Source organism: Macrobrachium nipponense, chromosome 6, assembly GCF_015104395.2.
Source record: "Macrobrachium nipponense isolate FS-2020 chromosome 6, ASM1510439v2, whole genome shotgun sequence".
NCBI classification, from domain to species: domain Eukaryota; kingdom Metazoa; phylum Arthropoda; class Malacostraca; order Decapoda; family Palaemonidae; genus Macrobrachium; species Macrobrachium nipponense.
Genome location: NC_061108.1, coordinates 36,834,673 through 36,857,172, shown reverse-complemented (window position 1 = coordinate 36,857,172; position 22,500 = coordinate 36,834,673). Strand labels below are relative to the sequence as shown.

Below are 22,500 nucleotides of genomic sequence, written 5' to 3'. Positions count from 1 at the left end.
ATCGTTCACAACTGCTTCTCTCCGATACCATACACTCGTATAAGGATCCAAATTTGATATCACGCTCTTGCTACCATGCTGTAGCTTATTCGTCAGTATACTAGTAAATATTATAACTTATACATATACAACTGCTCATATATTGTACATATTCCTTAAGTGTTCTTTCAAGCCATATTGAATGCGCGTGTCGCTTTATGCATACATTGCATTACCTTATGGTATCTCTACACTAAATCCAGAAATATGGAAGGCAACCCTCTATTTATTGCCACAGAGGCACAAGATAGCCAATAAACAATCTTATCCGGCCTAAAGGCAAATATACGAGGTAAGTTTACCTGATCAGAGAGAGAGAGAGAGAGAGAGATGAGAGAGAGAGAGAGGAGAGAGAGAGAGATGGGGGTGGGGGGTAGCGAAGACATGAGAAGATATCTTAGTCTGCACGGTTTTGTTAACAATAGAGATATTGTGAAATTGTCACTTTTCTCCTGTGAGCTGATTTCTGGTTCTAAAGTTATTCGAAATTCCTAAAAGGGGTGTAAATTCGAGGTACCCTAATGAGAGCCATAAATGTATAATGCAGTTTCGTATGGGACATAATATATACTTCATTAACCTAAGACAGAGCTTGCAACGGTGAGCGTATATAAACCAACGCGCCGGGCAGATGGGCCTTTGAAACTCTGCAACGGAACGTGAAAACAGACGTTCGGGTTGACAGAGGCGGAGTTTATGCGAGGTTTTAAGCCGTGTTTCCCTATTGGGTGGGATATTCATTGCCGCATTTAACGTCGTGTAGCAGTAGATTGTATCTGCCTATTATATCAGTTTCCTCTTAACCCACTTTCCCGTTTACGCTGTGTTAGTTGGCGGCTGCTATGGATTAGACTTACTCCTGGATGGGCCGAGTGCTGTAATGACGACGAAACTCGTGCTATAGGCTGTCCTGATTCTCTCGGGTGGGAGGCCGCTATTGAATGTGGAAGTCAAGGAATAAGGCAACGTGTGTCTAATAAGTAAAAAAAATATATGTCCAAGACATGTTATTATTTATAGGGGGCGTCTCTCTCTCTCTCTCTCTCTCTCTCTCTCTCTCTCTCTCTCTCTCTCGTAGAGACAGAAGACTAGTAGTGGTGGCACATGAGGTTTCTGGTGGAGATAGAGGTGGAGTTAGAGGTAGTAGAAGGTTTGAGGGGTGGGGGCGGAGGGGGATCGGGGTCTGCCCCTGGAGTTAGCCCAAGCACCCGGCCAGAGTGAATCAATACTTTAAAACCACTTTAGGTGGACAAGAAATCTAGGCAGGTTCCCTTTGGAATAACCCCGTGCTTAGTGAACGCTGGATTCTCGTGAATGTCTAAATGAGTATGAATGTGTACGTGAGGAAGGATGGAGTAGAAGAGGAAAGGGGGATGGGGAAGTTAATCTTCCTCTGTACTGGCATGCTTCGCCCGCCTTTATTGATTACGACTGTCAAGGTGTGTGTGTACATGTGAGCTCTTTTGTGCCGCTGCCAGACGCTGGACGATTCTTCCGAGCTGCCCCCTTCCCCCCAAATCCCCCTATCTCCCCCCTGCCCCTGCTAGGCACAAGAGATTTTGGACGTTTGCTTTTGCTTAGCACATTCTCTCTCTCTCTCTCTCTCTCTCTCTCTCTCTCTCTCATTGGCATACACGTATTGGAGCAGCAATAATTATGAAGTCCCTCTTCCTTCTGCAGCTGGTCAGAGATTTATTGGAGCTGGGTGAGCTGGGTGTATACAGTAGGTAGCCAAAGATTATGGTGCTTTTTACTAATGCAAGGGGTCGTTAATATTCCGCTGGCGTCATATTATGATAGAAGAATGTGAGAGACGCATCATTTAACGATCTGAAATCTCAGTGATCCTCGTCTATATCCTTGCTGATGTGATTCAATGACGTATTTAGTCTAGAAATATATGTTTGCCAGAGAAGAACTGAAGTTGTGAGGTAGAATCTTGGTTTTTACATTTCATTGCTATTTAAGGGATTTTACACTAATAAGGGATGCAGGTTGCCACTGTTTGGTTGTAAATATGTGGTGGACATAGACGTCGAAGATTAATGATTAAGGATAATTTTGGGTTTCTTCAGTTTCAGGTTATCTATCGCTGCTGTATAGTTGGCACAGTCTTCCTAGGGAAGACTGTGCTTGCGTATCTGAAACCAGGTTAATGTAAAGTGTGAATGCCTGTATGAATATAAGTATGCGTTGTGTTTACGTAATTGAGAAGTGTACGTTATCAGAGTAGTTCATGAACTGATAATTTTTTATAAGTAAACTGGTTCTTTGTTAATTGCGACGGGATAGGAATTAATTCTTGTGAACAATTGATATTGCGCCATGCAAGAACATCACCGTCTATGTCTCCATTCAGCAGTGTTTGACTATTTCGATAAATGAACATATGTACCCCCGTGCATGAGTACTTATCATACAAATCTCAGAAGTACTATGGAAATTTCCATCATACATTCTGTGAAGTGAGAGTCTCTTTTGGAAATCTCTGCCATGTGAGGCTGATATGATATGGATAATGGAGTTTCCTCGGGGAGGGCGCGAGGAAAACTATTCATTCCTCTCAAGTCAGTCATTCCTGCCTTATCACCTTTACGTAAACTTGTTCAGCGGAGGCGATAAGGATTGTGCAAATTGCTAGATACCTGTGACAAATATCTTGAGAGTTACGAACACCGGTATTTACGAGAAGAGGAAATATGCGTTCATTGTGAGGACATCTGGAGAGTGAGTCTGAGTCCAAAGCGAGGAAACCCGGGAAATTAATTTGGAGAAGGTCAGAACCTGTGAAATCAACCCCGACCCTTCAGAGCTGCTCATGTCATGCCATGTCACGTACAATCTAAGCTACATGAAAACTGGACTGCCTGAAGAAAGGGGTAACGAATGAGTCCTCATTGCAATGTGAAGACCAGGATAATGAAATTTTGTTATTCAGCTGCAACACTTCAATGTTGTTTGATTGTTGTGGGCATAAATCCATAACGTTCCTGAAGCCTAGGAATGAAAATGTGGCACATTTAAAGACGGCGATATCGGACAATTTATTTTCCGTGTTGGAAGACGAAAAAATGCAGTCTGGCTGCATCGTGACGTATATTGAAAACATTGGAATGCGATTTACATCTTTTATGCATTATCATGTAGTCAATAATACATTCAAACATGTTTTGTGAAGAGAAGAATTTACTGAACGCAGGAAAAAAAATTGATTCAAATATGTTTTATAGATACTAAAATGAATTTTCACAAAAGAAACGAACTCGCACATGTTTCATGTAGACAAAGTTTGTTGCACGGAAACAATTAATTCGAACATGTTTTGTGAAGAAAATAATTTATTGAACACAGAAATAAATTTAATTCAAATATGGTCTACAAAGACAGAGATGAATTTTCTAATAGAAATTAATTCGAACATGTTTTATGTAGACAAATTTTGTTGTAAAGAAACGATTAATTCGAACATTTATTTTTAGGAACTAAAGATTATTACCTTACATGAAGGGTGAAGACTGAAAGGTAAAGTTTTTGCACGTCTCGTTCAAGGAGCAAAGATACTTGCATCTCACATTGGAAGGCCACAGAAGTTGTCGAAAAGAGAAGTAATGCATTGCGACATGACAGCAAAGGTCTGAAAGGCTTTCCTGCACAACGGAAAATACATCTGGTATTTATTGTGAATGTAAGAGAATCATTGTAGCTAGTAATTCAAAACCTGGAAAAAATAAGGAATGAAATGCAAACCAGCGTCCAGAAACCCCTGTGCTTGGAATGAGGCAAAACAAAACCTTAGGCTCATTTCTATTAAATGTGAAAGTATAGTATGTGATAAATATTTCGATCCTGTAAAATTCAAGCTCGGCGGTCCTGTCACCCCATAGAATGGGGTACTTGAACTGCCAAATGAAACTGCTCTAAAAGGATTGTAAAATACCCCTGATTAATGCATAAAAATGTTTTATGTGCATTTTGAAAAATAAGAGAGGGGGAATTTTACGAGTATATCTGAACATGGAAATGAAACCGGGCACATATTATGAAGACGACAAAACCAGAGGCAGACCTTGACTGTTGAGGGCTCCAGTAATGCTGTCAGGTTTGCAATGCGAAGGACGCGAAATTATGCTATGACTTGTATTTTCTGATGAACATCGCCAAGGCTGTAAAGAGGATTTATATCTCCAGATTCAAAAGATGAGCAATATAATCACACACTGGAGAATACTATTGCCGTATTGTTATTTGTTTCAAAAGATTGTGAAGGCTGAATATGGAATCAGAAATGTGATGTGACCTTTTGGTAAGGAAGATTGAGAGGCATTCCAGATTGCATAAAATCTGACGTCTGACAATATTTGTGGTGTCTGAGAAAAAAACCCGTCTGTCGCTGGTGCGCTTGGAAGATTGGTAGATGTTTTGAATCCTGCTAAATGTAAATGAATCCGATTTAAAATCAAAATGCAAAAGCCGCTACAGAATTATTCTTCAAAAGTGTATCTATGAATACTATTTGAAAATGTTAAAGTGTACTCGTAAGATTACTGACGGCAGTTTATTCTAAAGTTTAATCAGGATAGAACACAGCCATTTGCTGACTGAGGAGAAAGTTCTACTGTATTCGAAGTAAGGAGGTGAATATGGAAATCTATGAGAAGTTGAAGAGCAGACAAATGGAAAAGTTTCCAAATCCGAATTCTGTGACTTATGGATCATTATTTTTTTTTGTTCGCTTACAATTAGGCAGAGCACAAGTGAGGCACTGAGTGTTCATGCTTCACCTGGTTTTCTGTTTGGTTGGGAACAATTTCCAATTCAAGCTGACAGGTCATGTACGATTATCACTTACAGTTGATTTTTTTATGCATCAATCCCATTCATTTCATCACTGAAAAGTTTTACTTCGGTACATTTTGCTAGGAAATGTTTCACACATAAGAAAGAGATTTGTTCCTAAGAAATCCTAACAGTGATTGTTTTCATGTTAGGGTCTCGTCCTTAATATTAGTTTTGACGAAAATTTACTAAGTCATTCTTAATGAGATACATCATTTTGCAGGCATGTCAAAGTGTTAGCAGACGTTCCAGCCAGTAAATTTTATTTGCAAAAGTTATAAAATGTGTAAATCGTAAGAACATATTGTAGCTGGAAATGCAGGCAAGTTTCCACTCTCATAAATTCTTGAAAAATCTTCCTTGTGAAAACCAGAAATGCCAATAAGTTATTTAAGGTTACTTGATTGATCAGATTTTTGAAGACTTAACTTTATGTGGAACTTGAGACTCCTGTTCATAATGGATATATAGCAGACTTATTAAAATTTGCCTTTCTTGGGATCATATGCTGAAAGATGACGAGTGTTCAGTATGTGACATCTTTTGACATTGCAAAACCAGAATTTCTGTTTGGCTTCGTTTATTTACGCTCATTTTCCCTGAGGCCTTTATTTGACTGTGCACATTAAGTGGTTATTATCGAAGCCACATGATCGTCAATATATGAATTTGCGTTTCTTGGAAGTTATTTGCAAATAGGTTCTTGCCTGAATATTTATTCTTTTGAGAAAGTCCATCACCTTCTCGGTCACCAGAGGTTATTCGGGTTCATGACATCTTCCACTCACAGGTATCATTTTAGAGGATCACCTCAGAAAGGGCGTCCCATAATTTTCACTGTTCAAATGCTTTTATTGCATTTGTGGTTACATATTAAATAGTTTGGGTATAAAGTTTTTTTCAGTTTTCCACTAACAGATGATGGTCTGTATTGTTATGTTTATATCACAGCACTTTGGCAACAAATTCTTGTAAACTGCGCTCCCAGTTTGAGAGACTTTTGGATTTCGTTGACTGGAGACATGCTTACACATCTTCTTTGTTGTGATTTAGTAATCTCATGACATTAAGTTTATTGAGCTTAAGCAATACTACTTTTCGTCGCTAAAGTAAAATTTACCAGCGATTTGTTATGTTTTACTTTTTCGAACTCGATCTTAAGAATGTGAATGAAAACTTCCAGTCCCTTTGACACAAAGCCCCTTGCTTGTATGTATCCAATCTCGTTTTGTACATACCAACATGTAGCTGCCTGTTATGGTTCATGTTTGCCAAAGACCAAAATGTGGCAATCTGAAACTTATATCGCCGAAGATTCCATTTGTGATTTTCATTACGATGTTTTTTGTTTTTGTTTTTTTCTCGCAAGATAACCAGTGATCAATGAGACCTAGTTAACCTCTTCCCCAGTGGCCTTGTTCAAGACTATCAGGGTTTTGTCTGTAAGACAAGCAGTAAATCCTGTAAACCATTGGAGGCGAGTGGTATAACTAAATAATTTATGATTAAATGCTATTATATTAGACGTAGGGGTATTCGGTTCAGATGCTTATGTGACGTTGGCTGAGAAATTCTGTTTCCTATGACTGTTTACGCAGTAGAGTCAGATTACGTTGTATTGCACTGAATGAAATGTTCAAACTCTTCCAGACTATTTTTAGTTTACAGACGAACATCCATTTGGTCTGTAAATCTTAATCCTAAATGCTCCCACCGTTCTAGTGGACAGCGTTGGAAGCTGACGAATGCCGAGTCCAGGTTCAATTTTCAGCCTCGCAACTTGGGAGATTTCGGGGTTTATGCCCTGGGTGGATTCACTCCAGAGTGCTTTCAGGGGGAAGTGGCCCACATTCCACTGGCTCCTACATGTGCATGCCTCTGCTCTATATAAAAAAGTGTGTTGCGCATCCAGAATTCATATATATTAATATTTAGATATATATATATAATATATAATAATATTATATACTATAATTAATATATTATATAATTAAAGGTTTTATTATATAGGTTTATATATTGTTATATGTATCTATATATATATAAAGTAATATAGTGTGTGTATATATATATATATATATATATAAATATATATATAGTATATATAGATATATATATATATATATATATATAGTATATATAAGTGTCACATTCAACCGAAACGGGTGGCGTTAAAAGGAATGTCACAATGGAAATGCATACGTACATACAAACATGAAAACAGATTTTTTCTATGTTACTTCTCTTAGCTAGGATGTGTATGTTGCTTAATGATTTATAGTATGTGGATCCTCATTTAGCGTATGAAATGGTCTTTGCACATCTCCCATTTAATCTATGCTAAGAGATATCTAAAATCCATTTTTATAGTCATGATGTCTATAATGTCTCGTAACTTCACTTCGTCTATTGTTCACGCTAAGAGTCAAGTGGTTTTTTATCCATACTTGAAATGGAATGTTTTTTTGCTGGAATTAAATTAATTGCTACGAATTTTACTTACAGTTGTCTTTTTCATACGCCATTGGTCTCTTAATCGTTGCTTTTATTCAACTCATTTCCAAATTCCACTTAAGCCCTCACACGGCCGCAGCCTTCATCTGTTTTGTGTTTTACTCTTAACGCTAACAGCCGGAGGCCATTTCCTCTTCTAAATGGTAGGGAGACTATTTTCTACTCTTTTTTTTTCTACAATTGTTGCTCTCTAATCGGTATACACATCACATTATTAAGTTTGTTCCCCTCCCGTCTCGTTAGTTTTGAGTAAAGCTCTCTCAAAAGGTTCCCTGTCTCGTCTAAGTCGTAACTAAAGCCTTGCAGACTTCGGTGTCTGGGTTTTTAAATCAGATAAGAAACAGTTGGCTTAAAGCGCTTGAACCTCTCTCCTTCTTGACAGGGGTAAAGAGAATGACGCAGTGCGAGGCGAGTAAACGCAGACGATTCATTTTATAGCTATATATATATATATATATATATATATATATATATATATATATATATATATATATAAATATATATATATATATATATATATATATATATATGTATATATATATATATATATATATATATATATATATATATATATATATATATATATATATATATATATATAATACACACACACACACACACACATATATATATATAATATATATATATATATATATATATATATATATATATATATATATATATATATATATATATATATATATATATATATATATACATATATATCTCATGAGTTTTTCCACTGCACTTGAGTCCACACAGCTGTCAATGGATACCTGCGTCTTGGTGGGACAATAAACTCTCTGATAAAGTAGAAGGCTGTAGCTTTCTGGTGCCATCTACTTCAATTTATTGGTAAATACTCAGTGAATATATATATATATATATATATATATATATATATATATATATATATGTGTGTGTTGTGTGTGTGTGTGTGTGTGTGTGTGTGTGTATTTAATGCTATATATATGTGTTGTATGTGTGTATTTTATTTTCCTTGGATGGGAGGTGACCTGGAATTGTTTAAAAATTACATTAATTCGAGATATTATATATTGATTCGATATATATATATATATATATATATATATATATATATATATTAGATATATATATTTATTTATTATGGGTATATGATAATTTTTCTATTATTTGTGAAAATGTATTTCACTTGTGTAGATTTATGAATAGCCAGTGACGTCCCTTTCATACCCCAGTAATTCTAATGAAGTGAAGGTCTTCGTGTCTTCTGAAGACATTTGCACTAATTTACCAACATTCGTTTTTGAGGGCAAAGTCATTTTCCTCGGTCGTTATAGAGGGGGTCAATTCAGCGTGGTTATCTGTGTTTGTGTGTATGTGCAGATACATACTAAACTACTGATTAACACTTTAGAGAAGCATACTCTTAGTAATACTAAAATGGCTTTGTGTTTGACGGTATTCCTGCACCTATTCGGCTGCCGGTAGCTGATTCGTGAACGACAACTTTGACCGACGACACACAGCATGTGAAACTATTGCCGATGCAGTGACAAATACTGGGCAACTCACATCCTAGGTTATGTGATCTTTTTTTCCGTGAATTTTGTTTCTGTTCGCTTCCGGTTTGGTGTCTTCCTTTTTTTCCGCAGAGCGTTGGTTTGACATAGACTCGCCTTATAATAGTCTCTTATGTATTTTTCATCAAGAACATCTCGTAACAGATTGCAGTGAATATTATGACTTATTTGTTCCGTAACTTTCTTTTCTGAAGACCCTATTCGTTATTCGAAGATTTCTCCCTACGCAGTTTATTTACCCTGTGTTAATATTTCCTTTTGAAGCAGACTCAATAGTCCTGTTTCCTCTAAATTTACATAACGGTGTATTGAGAGCGCTCCTTAAATGCGTACTTCCGCTCAGTAGAAAAAATGCAATGTTTTTTTATATATGTGATTCTCATGGTTTTTAAACCGTTTCTACACTCTTTTATTATCTCTGTCAATATATTTATCTTTTAATCGTAAAATATAATAGAATATAACTTGGTCCAGATCCTCTCCTCCAAGATCAATGCTATTTGAGAATGTGAACCGTTTTCAGTATCAACTACAATTTCCAAAACCCGTTAAACATTTCCGTCTGTGCACTCATTTGATTACCGTGTCACTATCCATTGACACATTGCACAAACGCGAGGGCTGCAATCCTCACATACGACGGACTTCCTTCGAAGCTTTTGCTGTAGTACGTAATATCACAAGTAAAACATCATTGTAGATTCATTATAAATACATAACGCTTACTTTGTAAACGTATATTCTAAATCAACACATATTTTAAATCTTGTCAGTCAATCGTGTCAATACGTCAATTTCAACTGAGACAGCACAGCACAGTTGAACAAATATGTGGAAGTGAATATTTCTTCTTGAAGATTTGTTTTGCGAGCCCTTTCTGTATTCGGGATAAACTTTGATTTGAAAGGCCATCTTTTTCATGTTCCTCTTAAATGCCTCGTGGCATGATCTCCTTGTTTTAAAGTTGTGCGTATGATATGCCTTTACAATGACTGACACAGTGGATATAATTGGCGAATATTTCTATTCTCGAAAGCTTTTGTTATTGAATAATACGAGGCGACGCGTCACTGCCTCGTCAAAACAATGAACTCCGCCAACATCTTTTACGGACTCTGTATTCCGTGAATGCTTCGGTATGACGTCACAGCTTCTATGACGATTGTGTGATCTCTGTTTCGAGACGATTCTTCTGCTTTTAGAATTCGGGTCCTGCCGTCATGCAGATCCTTCTTCAGGAGGAGGTTTGTAGTCGACTGCAAAATATGCTCTGCTGGTTCGACTTGATGGTGCATTGTCCTTTGGGATAGGTAATAGGCTATAATTACGGTGGGAAGTCTCTTGATCATCACAGGTTTAGTTTATGGCATTATGTCGCTGTATTCATCAGGGCTGCCTCCTGTCACTGTCGAATGGATCTTTGCATTTTAATGGACTGGCTTTTGTGCCACTGGGTCCTAATTGCCTTTGTGCTTTTCCAGGATTGGTATAAGAGGCATGACCTCCATGTTCTATCTGATCATCATTTATTCCGCACAAAAATATTCATATTAAAGTTGCAAGATTTATGAGCCGTGTATCCAGAGGTTGATAAATGGCTTCATAAAACTAGACATTTTTAAATGTGGCAGTTTTTTTTTCCTCGGAGCCAACCCATATTGATTGTTTAAGAGTCAGTTATATAATATATATATATATATATATAGAATATATATATATATATATAAGATATATATCTATATATATATATAAAAGATATAATAGATATATATATATATAATATAGAATAATATATATAAATATATATATATATATATAGAAAGTATATAATAATATATATATATATATATATATATATATATATATATATATATATATTATATATATATACCTCCACAATGTCATATTAAAGGACGAAAGCGCTCGGCTACGAATTTCTGCCTATTATATTCTTTTGTGGTATTCGCTTAATTAATAATATATATAATACTATATAATATTATTATATATATATATATATATATGTGTGTTGTGTGTGTGTGTGTGTGTGTGTGTGTGTGTGTGTGTGTATAATAGAAAGAAACACTTACTGTATAGTCAACACATGTTTGGCTCTAAATGGGAGTCGAGCTTAGCTGTGCCTTTGCCATGTAAATGTCTCCCCTTTAAAGACCGTCCTGCTAATGTATTATTTCTATCTCCCCCGTATTCGGACGGCTGTTTTAAGGGGAAAACTTGATGTTGTTCCGTTTTTAAAACTCTTCTCTCTCTCTCTCTCTCTCTCTCTCATCGTCTCTCTCTCTCATCTCTCTCTCTCTCTCTCTCTCTCTCTCTCTCTTCACTTGATATTACAGTTCACACATGCTACTGGTAAGGATGACTCAAGTTTGTAATACGAGAATGATTTGTTCATCGTAAAATTCATGTATAATGTATAATTCTTCATTATTAAAAAAATATTTTTCAACACTTGCTGTTCACTAAGTGCCTTGTTGAAAAATAAATTGGTCCAGCCAACAATATCGTAGATGAACATTACAACGGGAACCTTATACGAACAAAGTCTACGGTGTATGTATCCACATTTCATTACTGCCTAAAACCCAAATATTTTGGCCTCTCTCTCTCTCTCTCTCTCTCTCTCTCTCTCTCTCTCTCTCTCTCTCCGTTTTCTTTATCTTCGTGTGGCCTCGATAAACCCAGACTCTGGTCTTGTGCCAAAACATTCTTTCATCCCAGGGGATTTTCTATGACTGTTCGCAGTACTCGACAAAAGTCCTGTTCATCTGGCCTGAAAATTATAGGCGTTGTCTCGCTGTTGGGATTCCGGTGGTTTCCTTTCATATAACGAATGTTGGACGAAATTTGATTTTTCATTAATTTTCTATTACTGTTTTACATATTCTGCGTATATATTATGTTATATAATGTATGCGTGTATAATATAATATATATATATATATATATATATATATATATATAATATATATATAGTGTGTTTTGTATCGGGTGTTGTGTATGTATATAGAGTTCATATGCTGTAGTGCTTCCAGCTTCCAGCAGTTTTCTTTTTCTTATAAGGATTGTTAGAAGAAACTTGAATTTTTTATTCATTTGCTACTATTTATTACTGTTTTACACATTGTGTATATATAGACACGTATATATATATATATATATATATATATATGATATATATATATATATTATATATATATATATATATATATTATATATATTGTACGTATGTACTAGAGCTTATATATACGGGTTCGTAGAGGGAAATCCGATTCTGATTCTCTTTTAGATTGACACTTATACGTTGTAGTTTTTATGATATATACTATTTATACATACATATATATATATATATATATATATATATATATATATGAATACTGTTTATGTGTGTAAAAAGAGAAGGGAACGAAGTCACAGAAATTAATTCAATGTGTGTGTGTGTAACAAAATGCAAAAGTCATTTTATGATTAGTTCCCGTTCATGTCATCGTGCATATATACAGTCCTTGGCAGAAGGACTGTATCCATGAGTTGCGTTACAGATAACTTCCTCTACCTCCTGGTGGCCGCCATCTTAGTTTCCCGCTCCCCAGTTTCTCCTCGTTTCCTCACTCCCTCCTCTCTCCCTCATGAGCCGAACCTCCTCTCACCACTCCACCCCCCCGCCGTACCCCTTCCCCCAAACCCAAGTCTCCTATATCGTGGGTCCTCCCCTTCCTCCCCAGGCCTCGGAACTAGCGAGAGGATGCAGCGCTCGCCAGGTATGATAATGAGGTTGGGGAATTTACAATTAAACACCTCATTAATTCAGGCAAACGGAAATAATACCGATGAGGAAGCTAAGTAGTCAGACAAGCTCGCGCTCCGTCTCCCCCTAAATCATATTAACAGCAGCAGGAAAGGTCACTCGAGTCCTTCCGACAATTTCCAGCAAAATAGAGATCCAGATAGAAAAATATTCATATATTAAGGGAAAATATGATATCATTTAGGCTTCTTTTTTTTCACCAGGCCTGTGGAAATACAACAGCCTTGCAGTGAACGTTTTACTCTTCAATTCCCTAATAGTTTTGCTGCTGGATGTATCCACTAAAGCCTTTTGGGAAGTTGCACATCAGCCAGTAGGTCTATAAAAGTCACGCATTTCTTTAACGATTATTTGCTATGATTAATGTTTACGTAAAAATTTAAAAATGATTATTTCCATTACAAAATGCTCAAAAGAATCGTAACCATTTTGATGAAATTTGTAGTTTATTTCTATTACGAGATGTTGAGGAAAAGGCTTCGGAAATTCATCAACGTACAAAAGAGTTCCAAACTAGATTTGGATGAATTCGCCCCTCTCTCTCTCTCTCTCTCTCTCTCTCTCTCTCTCTCTCTGTGATTTCAAAACAGTAAATAGAACTTTATAGTTATCTCATCGCTGGTAAAGTAAGTACAATGTATCTAAGTGTACATATTTTCTAATATTGATTTAGATTTAGTGTTCGTCAGTTGTGTCTAAAGAAATTTGTTTAAACATGTGGTTGTTTTTTAACTGTTTGATATTTCCCTTTACTGAAACCTCAATCGTTATCTAGATGACTCTAGCAGGGATTGGGTAACTTGGTTGTTTCTAGTACGTCCCTCAAGCCAACCGTTGAAAATAGTAGATATTATTATATATTATTAAGATATATCTATTAATATATATATAATAGATAATATATAATAATGTATGTTTGTGTCTGTGTGTGCATGTGTATTGGTGAGCGTGTGTGCGAGCGTGTGTTTGTGTTTAATGCGGACCCTTTACGAAAGGTGATTTAAATAACTTTGTGTTTTATATGCAAAGATTATTCCAAACGGTTTTGGAAGAGAGTTAAAGTTTAATTACATAACTTCTGCATAATAATGAACTTATATCTGTGAGCTTCCCTGCAGGTACTTCTGCTGCTTAACTTTGGATCTCTCTCTCTCTCTCTTTCTCTCTCTCTTATTATATATAGTATATATATACTATATGTATAATATGTATAATTATATATATATATATATACATATACATATGCATAAACATATACATATGCATATACATATATCGCCTCTAACGACGTAAGACGCGAAGGCCTGTGAAATCGGGTAGTGTTTGCAAGCGGATTAATACGAAATTAACACATACCATTTGGCCTTGCTTGCACTTGCTAATGTGAAATTGATAGCAGATTAGATGATACATTCAGTAGAAGTTGGCTTAGGCAAATGCTTTTCCAAGATGACAGTCAGAATGACAGCATCAACATGGAATAGGAACAAGTAAAACATTAAAAGAGGAGGCGTAGGATAGGGGCCATAAAGCATCAAAAGAGAAGTTTATGTCTTTCCCGTGCTTTCAATTCTACAGACATCCATTCACCCTGAGTCCCGCATCTCATAGTTGTCATGTGAGTCAATGTGGGTTTTCCTACTCTGCTGGTGCCCACAGGAGCCCAGTTGACACTATTATTTGCTACTCTCTCTCTCTCTCTCTCTCTCTCTCTCTCTCTCTCTCTCTCTCTATCACATCTATACGTTTGTGGTACTTTCATAAGGTTTTATGTTGGCTTCTGACTCCAAATTATCTTGTTAGAGTTTTACTTAACATTGGATAAAACATTTTAATTACAGTTTCATTGCCATAGATGAGTCATGTCTATATAGAAATGTAGCTCGCACTAGAGTACAGTTCAATATTAGTATTATGTGCAATTTTGGTTTACTTGATATGCATACGCTTTTCATCTGCCCGCGTTGGCCTAAATGGCTCATTTTCGTCTTTCAAAAAATTTCAGCTTATGAGAATCGGTATCGGGTTCTGGTGTTCTAGAATTTTGAAACTTTCAACCTAGGAACCTCTCTTCATCCAGTGTTATTTCATCTGTGGGTGCATATGTATGTATGCATGTACGATGTATTCTGTGAAGCAATCTTTGTAAATCTTGTGGTATGTTGTTGATCAAAACAGAGCTATCTGCAAATTGTAAGTTTTTTCAAGTGTTCGTTGCTACCCCTATGCAAACCACCTCTTCAATCTTCAACGTCTTTTTTTTCACATTCATATCCACAGGAAGGACAATTGCAAAGATGACATAACATTACCCTGTGTCAGTTCACTATTTGCTACAAAGAACAGGACAAGCCTCCTCCAATATTAACTTTGCCTTTGATTTTTTTCATGCATGGTTACAATTAATTCTACATGATTAACATGGTAAGACCTCCCATAATACTGGGCTGCGGGGCTGTCAGATCCTTTTCTTTATAGGCGGAAACCATCATAAGGGGATTTACAAATCCTTTTTTGAATTCAGCTTCTCATTCTCCAAGACCTTCAATAATTTCTCTCTTAAAGCCTACTTGGATTGTCTGTCGTACGGTTCTCAAAACGTCCGACGAAAGTATATTCCTCCGTGGTTGTCACATCTCTATGGTGTAATTGCTTTGATTTACGATTTCCAAAATGCACATACAAATTTAGACATGTAACGAATTTAAATAGCGATTATATGTATATTTAAATGACAAACACCTATAGTAAATATCTGTTAAGATGTCGCATTTCGAAAAATGTAGACGTTATACCAATCCGATATAATTAGGGATATTTTTCCAATGGTAACGTACTTCAGTATATATTAGCATGCGGCCCGAATACAAACTATGAGGAACTACATACGTAACTAACCAGTACTACAATGCATTTTATTACTTAAAAAGTTTTCAGTGCGAGCAATAGATACCATTTGAAAACACTGCCACTCTGCATATTCATGATCGGTCTTTCGTATTTGTCAAGATTGACATAAGTAAGGAATTATTTCCCATATAGCCAAAAAGATGTATCCTTTCTTGCTGTGCTCTGCTATTCATTTGACCTGTTCAAATTCGAATTATAAGGTTCACTTTATTTACACGATAAAAAGATCCCATTTTTATGTTCCATATGTGAGAATTGAACGTTGTCGCCGCCTTCTATACTATCAAGAATTTTTTGTTATGCAGAAGGGTAAATTGCGTAAAGATTTTGATTACCTATTGGCGGCCGTCTGCAAAAACTTTAGAGGTGACGGTCGTGCGTATTCATTTTACTCGGTGCACCGGGTTTTCTTTACCCTATTTTGGCTAGTTCTGTCTACCTATTTTTTTTATGGAGACAGTTTCACCAATTCTTCGTCGGCGAATTGGCAATATATATATATATCGTCCAAGAGTAGTACTTCAAAATGTCAATAACAAAAGGAAATATATAGTAAGTGCATTGGTCCCTGGCACGCAAGAACACAAAATGTAAAGTATGATTCGGTCTACTTTAAATCTATAAGCGCCAAATGACTTGTTTTGGTCATCTAGCGAAAGTCTATTTGTTTGTTTACATCGTGGTAGAGGAGCATCTACCTTCACATAGAATGACTGCTCCTAACTTTTAGCCTGGAAATACCTGTCAGGCTACCCTGTCAAGCATGCACCCAGTAGAAATCGCTCAGCGAGCATTTTTCCTGTCCTCGGCTGGTTTTGCAATTATCTGCATGTTTTTGTTCCGGACTTTTATAATCTTCCGTCTTTCAAGAGACAGTCTATATCTTTCTTTCGATTAAACCCCAGCACTCCTTTCTATATTTCTTCGGGTTTGGACTACAACAGCATACTTGTTAGCCTGTTCCACTGGCTTAAATTCCACCCTGCTGTACCTTTCTCTGTCCGAAAATGACGTGATCATAACTGTTTACGGATAACAGTAGTGACCATTGTTTCCCTCTCTCTCTCTCTCTCTCTCTCTCTCTCTCTCTCTCTCTCTCTCTCTCTCTCTCTCTCACACTCCTCGGTGTTTGAGAAAACTTCCTGAAATGCTGTCCTTAAAGAGTAGTTGTTGTCGACACTTCCGTAACAGGCTTAGTTACAATTGTAGTGCCTGGCTTGTTTTGTTCACTACAATAATCGTATTTAACATAGTGGCACAACTTGGTGCTAAATGATGTCTAAGGTGTTCATAAAAATGGGAAAATGAGTTTGCTCAGTTATTGTACCGTTTACTGCATTTCATTGTCCGTCCCAAACTTTGAAGTGATGAACCTCTTGCTTTCTGATCAGCAGTTGTAGCTATTCTGCCCACATTAGCTAAGCTAAGGAAGGACTCATTCAAGAATAAGCAATATCGCTAAATTCTCCCAGAACACTTGAGCTTACTTGACGTAGCTTTTCATTTGGGAGATTCATTTAGAACTGCATCTTCATTTTAGTTCACGTTAGTCTAAATGAACGTGCTTATATTATGAGAACTTTACAAAAATTGTTCTTTCCTACATACATTTGTGTGTGTACTCATTTGTCGCAGCAACTAAGCCACATTTGCATATATTTTTGTTCGTTTTATTTTACTTTTTGTTTTGCAATTGCCTTTAACATGCCGTTCAAAAGTCACTATATATTTGCATTTTCCAAAAAAAAAAGTTACTGTTTATGTTTTTATAATTTCCTTAATTTATACCTCGGACAATTTTTTATATGTATGATTTTGTGTCCAGTTATTTCCATTGATGCCTTCAGCTAAAATTTTTTTCCTTTATTACTGCCCTCTTCGTATATATGGCAATAAAGTTAGGCTTTAAACTAGTGTATTTCCTTCTTAAATGTATGGGATAAAGATGAATCTGAGACAAAGAGGTTTTGTGTTTGCACTGGTTTTTAACATCTTGGAGTGATCGTTGTTTTATATATTAAAATATATTATATAATATATATATATATATATATATATATCTATATATATATATATATATATATATATTATATATGCCACAAGGTAAAGTTTAAAAAGCAGGATTAACAGTATGACAGTACTGTGGTACATACACACAAACACACACACACACACACACACATATATATATATATATATATATATATATATATATATCTATAGATATATCATATACATACACACACGTAAATATAGATATATTATAGATATATATATATATATATATATATATATATATATATCTATCTATATATCTATATTTACGTGTGTGTATGTATATTACTATAGAATATTATATATAAATATAATATATATATATTATATATATATATATATATATATATATGTATTTATATATATGTGTGTGTGTGTATGTATGTAAACAGTACTGTCATACTGTTAATCCTCTTTTTAAACTTTATCTTGTGGCATCGTGTTTTTATTCCATCATAATTTGGTTAAGCAAAGCATCCAGCTAACCAACCAACGGTACCCGCTTGTTTGCAACACAAAAAATCATCGTGGTAGGTGTTCTAACCTTTTGCACCAGATCCCATCTTTATCGTCTCGCCCCTTAGCCGTGTCCCCTTCTCTTCCTTCCCTTTGTTCTGTGGCTTTTCCTCTCCCTTTTATTCTCGAACGTTTCCCTTGCCACTTTACCTTGTCACGGTGATGAGTTCTTTCATCATCTTCCTTATTTCATTTTTCTGTTTCCTCTTCTTCCAGGTATTTCCTTTTTGTTAATCCTTTATCTTCTTCGGTTTCTCTTTTTTAACAATATTCTTCTTCTTAATTAAACTATGACCATGTGTTCGTCGTATTTTCATTGTCACCTTATGATATCTCTTGACGTCTCGGTGTTATTTTGACCATTTGATCACTACTGCTCCCTTTCATCATCTATTATTGGTAAACGTTGAGTTTTTTTGTTTCTCTTACCTTGGTTATTATCATTACTTCATGCATGTTCATTTATTTTGAGAAGGTCGCATCCTCTCGAGTTTTCCTTCGTTTTTTTTTCATTTCATATCATTTCCACCTCTCCTCTTTTCTCCCATGTTGCTATACAATTATGTTATCCTCTCTTTGCCCATGTTGGTGTTCATATCTTATCCTCTCTTTGCCCATGTTGGTACTCATATGTTATTCTATCTTTGTCTATGTTGGAACTCATATCTTATCCTCTCTTTGCCCATGTTGATACTAATATCTTATCCTCCTTTTGCCCATGTTGCTATTCATATCTTATCCTCTCTTTACCCATGTTGGTACTCATATGTTATTCTATCTTTGCCCATGTTGGTACTCATATTCTATCCTCTCTTTGCCTATGTTGAAACTCATATATTATCCTCTCTTTGCCCATGTTGCTACTCATATCTTATCCTCTCTTTGCCCATGTTGGTACTCATATCTTATCTTCTCTTTGCCAATGTTGGTACTCATATCTCATCCTCTCTTTACCCATGTTGGTACTCATATGTTATCCTATCTTTGCCTTTGTGGGTACTCATATCTTAGCCTCTCTTTGCCCATGTTGAAACTCTTATCGTATCCTATTTTTTTCCATGTTGGAACTCTTTTCTTATCCTATTATTTTCCTTGTTGGAACTCTTATCCTCTCTTTGACCATGTTGGGACTCTTATCTTGTCCTCTCTTTGCCCATGTTGGAGCTCATATCTTATCCTCTCTTTGCCCATTTTGGTACTCTCATCTTATCCTATCTTTTCTCTGTTACTGTGTATTTCATTACATACTTTTCGGAGTTACTATATCTTTTCTTGCAGTGCTCCGTTAGATCTTTTCCTGTTTCTTTTAAGGTTCACACTCGTGTCATTTCCCCCATCCACCCATCTCACAGTGTACTCTTCACATTCATTTTTCTATTTTTCTACGTTACTCCTCGTGCAATCTTTTCTTCTTCCCTCATATGTTGCTCCTCGTATCCTTTCCCCCCTCCTCCACCATTTGAATTCCATCTCTTTCCATTCATTTCTAGCTTGCTTCCTTTCTCTCTCTCTCTCTCTCTCTCTCTCTCTCTCTCTCTCTCTCTCTCTCTCTCTACTCCCTTCTCGCGGCTGGGGGTCCCTGAGGGACCATGCATCAAGAAGTTAGTGTTGAGACGGACTAGTAGGGAGGGAACTTCCTGCTGGCTGGCAAAAGGTTCCCGGATCTTATAATGGGCTGAGTTTATCCAATGGGAGATGTGGTTGCTGCGTCCGGACAGTGGGTGTGTAGGGCGGGGGGCATCTGGGGGGCGAGGGCTGAGGGTGGGGTTTAGAGAAAGAGGCGAGGATCATGATGATGATAATGAGGAGGGAGGTGGTGATGAATGAAGGGAAGTAGGGACTTGGCTTCTTATTTATTTTCATTCCTATTCTTTTTTTTATTCTCTCTTGAGAGATGAGAATTAAAGCGTGGCTAACGCATTAATAATATAATATACGTAGATGGAAATGAAGTGAAGAAAGTGACCATAAAAGGGAAAATAAACCTATTTGCTTAGATGCTCTGCGTATTTTTTCTTTGATCCTAAGAAAACTGAAGTCTTCAGCTGGGAATTGGGTGCCCAGTCTTTGCAATTTATAATGGGAGCATTCACTTCCGGGCAAACGTCAGATGAGACCGCATGGTGATGTGTCTGCATTCAAATGGGTGAAAAGAAAGAGTGGGTGAGAACAGGAACGGTTGGCGGCAGGCGTAAAGCATCAGTGTGAAAACGCAACGAGAGAATACAGACAAAATAAAAGTTTGCAACTAAATTATACGATGAGGTTAGACTGAGATCAATTGTTACGGTGTTGCACATAGGAAAATTTTTTGACGGATGGTTTTTAATAATGTTAAAAAGATTTGGGCTTTTGTTTTGTTTTCATCTCAAAAGAAACGACCCTCCTTCACCGACATGAAAAGGTCGACTGTCAGCTTCTTGGTCGAAAAAGAAGGAAGAGAGGAAAGTTAATTGAAAGGTCGCAGCCATTTTTTTGCCCTGACTTATAGTCACTTCCTAAATGATCCGAGAGAGAGAGAGAGAGAGAGAGAGAGAGAGAGAGAGAGAGAGAGAGAGAGAGAGAGAGAGAGAGAGAGTTGAAGAGGATATTTTTTTCATTGAGCCTAAACTAAAACGGAATGATATCCGCTAGCAATGCTGAAAATTGGTAAAAGACTATATCTAGAGGAGCATACAAACTTTAAAAGAAAACGAAATAGACTATGTAGATGGCTATTTAAAAGTTAAAGAGAAGAGGATAATAGGGTTCAGCTATGTTTAGAAGGAAAGAGAGAGAGAGAGAGAGAGAGAGAGAGAGAGAGAGAGAGAGAGAGAGAGAGAGAGATGGGGGAGTGGGGATTATGGTTCTGAAACTGGGTGTGGCAAGATCAGTAGCGGGACCCCGAAGCTAAGTAAGAGGTATTTCTTTCCAGCTTAAGTGAGGCGGGAAAGATGCTTCTTCGTGAGTTGATATGTTTGTGGATCGTGATTTTATTAAAGCTCTGGGGAATGTTCATTAGAAAGAAAAAGTTGGTTAGGAAAGACTGTTATTTTCTTATTTATATAAACAATATATATATATAGATTATATATATATATATATGTGTGTGTGTGTTTGTGTATATGCGTGTGTGTGTGTGTCTAAATGTCTGTTGTTAAGATAAGGTTAACCGACGTTGAGATATAATGATTATTAGAGAACCTTTGATTTAGGGAAAGATATTATGATGAAGACTTCATGCTTATGAACAGCCAGTTGAATAAGTGACTGGTCGTTTACAATGACTTATTTAAAAGTTGCTTCGTTAAGAAATGCTGAATGATTGGAGGGAAATACTTGACTAGGAAGTTGCGTCAAGAAAGACCGATGGATTTGTTTAGTAACATAACTGTTTTTGTAGAGATATCAGTGGAAAAATGTCGACACAAAAAAATTCGTAGACGCAGAACTAATTCATTAAAACTATTATTTCTTTTTTACCATTGAGACTCCTAACAGGCCTCTTTTCAAAGATGTTCATTACTTTGTCTCTATAGTTTGATTCCCCATAACAGAATTTGGCGCGAAAAGCAATTTAATGATTGGAGCTTGATATCAATAACATCATCTTTCAAAAACATTCTCTCTCTCTCTCTCTCTCTCTCTCTCTCTCTTCTCTCTCTCTCTCTCTCTCTCTCTCTCTCTCTATATATATATATATATATATATATATATATATATATATATATATATATAATATATATATATATATATATAGTCGTGTTTTCCTATTTATGGGGATTTTTCTCTTGCAACAAAGGGCTGAAGTTTTCTTTAAGCTAATTTTCTTTTATCAACTCAAATGCTAAAATAGTTTCAAGGTAGAATAGCTTTCATTATATAAGTATCATCGCCCTATATTTTCAACTGTTTGGAATAATGCCTTTAACTAATAGGCTAATTGATATATATATATAGTTGTATTTATGTAAATGTAACAAAAATTGCAATTGACAATGATCTGAAAGCCAAAACTAACCTTAGATGGAAATGAAGAAAAGTTGTATTGACTATATATATATATATATATATGAATATATATATATATATATATATATATATATATATATATATATATATGTGTGTGTGTGTGTGTGTGTGTGTGTGTGTGTGTGTGTGTGTGATTGATTGATGAATGGGCTCACTTCCCTCTTGGATGTGAAAAAACATTGTAAAAAATAATGGTGACCATCCCAGAGAGAACGATAACGTACA

The 22,500-nt window shown here is 36.0% G+C and overlaps 1 protein-coding gene across 12 annotated transcripts in view; it reads left to right on the top strand.

The window, feature by feature from the left end:
• Positions 1-22,500, top strand: part of LOC135216890 (voltage-dependent calcium channel type A subunit alpha-1-like) — a 638,668-nt gene that overhangs the window by 300,346 nt on the left and 315,822 nt on the right. The gene's annotated exons all lie outside the window — the stretch shown is intronic.